The sequence below is a fragment of the Mustela nigripes genome, chromosome X (genome assembly GCF_022355385.1).
Source record: "Mustela nigripes isolate SB6536 chromosome X, MUSNIG.SB6536, whole genome shotgun sequence".
Taxonomy (NCBI): domain Eukaryota; kingdom Metazoa; phylum Chordata; class Mammalia; order Carnivora; family Mustelidae; genus Mustela; species Mustela nigripes.
The window spans coordinates 14013309-14017913 of record NC_081575.1 but is presented as its reverse complement, the minus strand read 5'-3'; positions in this window follow the sequence as shown (position 1 = coordinate 14017913).

Sequence of the window (4605 nt, the reverse complement as noted above, 5' to 3'; positions counted from 1 at the left end):
GGGACCTAATCCTCAGTGCCTAGAACAGGCCCTAAAATACAATAAGTTCTCCATAATACTGGGTAAGTGGAAAATAAAAAGAATATGTATCATTTCTTTATTCCCCTGGAAGCATGCCTTCTGAGCCCTCCAGCTCCCATCTGGACTGACTGCTTATTTCACAGCTGATGTCTTTGGATTGACCTTCATCCAAAGGTCAATCCTTTGGATTGACATCCTTACTCTTAAAATCTTAGAAAATCTTAGATTTTCACATCCTTACTCTTAAAAATCTTAGAAAATCTTAGATTTTCTGTGTCCTGGATCCCATGTCTATTTTCTCATTTTTGTAAACCACATCCTCCAGAAGCTTCTTGAGTTTGAGAATTTTTTTTTGAAGACATATAGTGCACTTACACAACTGAGACTGTCTTCACCATGCCCTTGCTTTATTATCATTTGGCTGTGTATCAAGTTATTCTTTAAACAATATTTTATTTATTTTTAAAAGTCTGATGGAGCCACACATTGATCAAATTCTTTTTTTTAAGATTTTACTTACTTAATTGAGAGAGAGAGGAGGAGGAGAAGCAGAGGGAGAGGGACAAGCAGACTCCGTGCAGACTGTGGAGCTTGACATGAAGAGTTGGACGCTCAACCAACTGAGCCATCCAGGCCCCTGATATTTTATTTATTTGAGAGACAGAGAAAGAGAGCAGGAGAGCATGAGCATGAGGGGCAGGGAAAGAGGGAGAGAGAGAAGCAGACCCCCGCTGAGCACAGAGCCCAACTTGGGGCTTGATCCTAGGGCCCTGGAATCATGACCTGAGCCAAAATCAGATGCTTAGCCATTTGAGCCATCCAGGCACCCCTGGTTGCGTATGAAATTCTAATTTGAGAGCTATCTTCATTTAGAATTTTGAATACGTTGTTCTTCCAGTATTATCATTTTCCCACCCTTTACAGGCACTTTTATTTGAATTTCCTCTTCTCTAATGAGCCATTTATCATTGCTTCACCCACTTTCTACATCTAAATACTGTATTTTAGGGTTGCGGATATATCCTAGTGTTTCATTATCTATTGCTATGTGATGAACTACCATGAAACATAGTGGCTGTAAATAATAATCACATTCTTTTTTCTCAAGGTTCTATGTATTGACTGGTCTCTCTTCCATGCGATGTCATCTGGGTGCTTGACTGAGTTAAGGTGCTCAACTGAGCTACAGTCCCCAATACGAGGGATTCACATGGCTGGCAGTTGATGCTGTCAGCTGTGAGCTCAGTCCAGGCTTTCACTCAGATGGCCTTTGGTTCATCTCCATGTGGCATTTCCATTGGCTTGGACTCTGCTTGGATGGCACCTGGTTTCCAAAAGGAAGGAAGTGGATGCTGCCAGTCCTTTTAAAGCTTGCATTCCGTCGTCTCAGATTGTCACTTTTGCTATACTCCATGGTCAAAGCCAGTTACAAGCCCAGCCTATATCCGTGGGATGGGAAAATAGTCCCTAAGTGTTAATGTGAGGAACAGCAGAGAAAGCAGGGAGAGCTCATGAGCAGTCATCTTTGGAGATGACCGACCCTAGCTAGGTTCATCAAAGAGTTCATGTGGCTTTTTATTTTTCTTATTCGTTGTGCCTGGTTTTCCAAGAGGAGAAGGGGACAGAAATAGTTTTTCCATCTTGAAATCAGAAACCCGTGCAACTCCATAAAATCACTTGCTTATTAGATATCAAGAGATTATACTTTCAAATTTTTTTTATCATTGTTGGGACTTGATTCTTCAGACTGCCACAGCAGGTTGTTGCTTGACATTAATTACCTTTGGCTACACAGAGCTGGCTAATGAATTAAATTAAAAGGGGACAGGGAGTAAGGGAAGGAAGCTAACATCCATCTGTTTATCCATTTATTTATTCATCCTTCATTTGTAAGGAGATATTAAAATAGAGCTGTTTATATTTCAGTATTAGCTGAGACCGCAAAAGGCTGAGAACAACATCCCCAATTCAGAAATGGGACCCTTTTATGGAGGACTTGCAGTGGTAGAAACAAAACCAGTAGATAGGGTTTCATCATCCCTATCCCATCAGCAGTCTTGAAGGTACAAAGCGGATTGCAAATAAAGACAGAGGGAGACAGACCATTCCTTTCTAGAGAATTGTTGGGTTGCCGTAGAATGCTCGGTCACTTTTCCACCTCGCTTCAAGTAGGGTGGAGAAATGGGTACTTTCCCACATCGTATGCCAAACGAAAGGGATTAGCAGAGACCATCCTGAGGGTGTGATAGATGTCTCTTGAAGTTTAGGAAACATAAAACACAGGCATCTGATTCTTGGCTGAGAAATTTAGAGGCCATGTCTGTGGACTGAGGAAGAAGAGGAGGGGAAGAGGAAAAGAGAGAGCAGGAGCAAGAGTAAAAGCAACAGAGGGAGAAAGGGAGGTGCATTGTTTTGTTGTGGATGATTTGCTTTTGTGCTCTAGGCCAAGTAGATCTGTAGGGGAGAGTCAGCTTGAAGACATCCTAAAAGAGGACTCTGTCCCAAAGGCTGTCTGGAGGGAGAGGCAAAGTGTCCTAGCACCACGTGATGCTCAGAATCCCAGTGCTGACAGGTGGAGTCATAAGAGGCCAGCCAGAGAGGTAGACGTACAGACTAATGGAACAGAATCCAGAGTCCACAGTTACACCCATACATCTGTGTCAACTGCTTTTCCACAAGGGTGCCAAGACCGTTCAACAAGAGAAAGGATAGTCTCTTCTGCAGGTAGTGTTGGGACTACTGGATAGCCACATGCAAAAGAATGAAATGAGACTCTTACTTTACACCATATATAAAAATGAACCCCAATGGATCAAAGGCTCATGCATAACAGCTAAAACTATAATAAAGTCCTTAGAAGAAAACATAGGGGTAAATACTCATGACCCTGGATTCTAATAGTGAAAATGACAGCAGCTAGCATTTCTTGAGCTCTTAGTAATAGCCTGGGCACTTTCATTTGCATTATCTCATTGAATCCTCATAATCACCTTAGGAGGGAGGGAGTATTACTGCTTCCATTTTACAGACTGAGATTCAGAGATGGAAGGTGACTTGCCCAAGGTCACATAGTTTGTAAGTGGTAGGGCCGGGATATAAATCCTGGTCTACTTGACTCGATAACCCAGATACTTAAATATAATACCGCACACCCGCCTTGAAGCCTGCAGTCGCTGACCTGGTTTTCTTGCTGGGGAAAATCAGGCTGGACGCCGTACGCTGTTGCTGCTGACTGCCAGTGGATGAGCCCGCCCCGTTCACTGCAATTCAGTCCCTGCCTCGCTGTCTCATTTCCTACTTCTGTACCGTCTGCAGCTGGCCTAGGTCCTCCTGTTTCTGCAGGATCAGAACAGCTGGGTTAACCCTTTCCTTCTGTAGGGGAATCTCAAGGGAGGGTATGAGCCAAGGGCTGCTCCTGGAGAGGCCTGGCAATGCTTTTACTCTTCATTAAAAGTTTATGTGCATTATACACTTCATTATATGCAATTGGGTTTCTTATATGGCACTCCAGTGCATAAATGACTCCCTAGACGCATTCGTGAGTTTCCATTGTTATAACATAAAGGCTGGCCAAGTCACAAGGCAGACATGTTTTAAACTATTCGATTATTCCCAGTACAATAACCAAAGCCAGGGGAGGTTTGGCTTTACACCCTCCACAGGACTGCTTGCTGGACAGCGTCAGTATTTCTATTGGTCAAAACCTTTCAGTTTTCAAATATGAGTAGTTAGGAAGTTGGGAAAGGCCATGGGTGGACTGCCATTCCCCTGTTCAGTGTATCATGAACTGACCCGTGGCCTATTGTACTGTGGGCTAGTTGGTACAATATAAATGTAGCGCCTAGAAAGGCTAATGTTTTTATGCTGAGTAGATGTTGAGGTCGTCGGTACCATGTTCTTGGAGGGCTGAGAAAGAGATATGCCTGCATGTGTTTGTTTACTCACTCGGTTGTTTTCGACTGATACTTACTGAGCATTGACTGTGTACCTGGTACAGTACTAGGCACTGGCTGCATCGAGATGAATGTAAGACATGATGCTGACCCTCAAAGGACTCACTGTCTAGCAGGGCAGCAGGTAAATGCACCATTTCACTGCAGTGTAATAACTGTTATGGGAGAGGTATGTTCAGAGTATTACGAGAAACTGAACAAGATCATGGCGCCTGAAGCCTACATGGCCGGTGACCAGCCATTCTTAAAGCCAGAGAGGTATGTGGCTTCAGGGAATCAGGCGTTCAGCTGGCTGGAACAGAGATGGCCCCCCAGGTTACCTGGGAAGCCACGTATGGACGGCGGCAGAGTTGCTGCCAGCCTGGTCGCCTGCACGGAGGAGGGCCGAGGGTCCAGGACCGTGAAGTGAATAGGGACGGAGTTTACCTGTTCCAGCGGCGAAGCCCATTCTCACCACTACAGTTATGATGCCGTGTCGGTTCCTATGACGTCATGATCCTGCCCCTCCTCTCCATCACCTCTGCACCGTTAAGGTCGTCACTGCATCCTTCCAGGACTCTGGCCGCAGCCTTCGAACTGCTCCCTCCCTTGCCAGAGGCTGATGTGAAAGAGAGAAGAGGAGGTGGGGGGC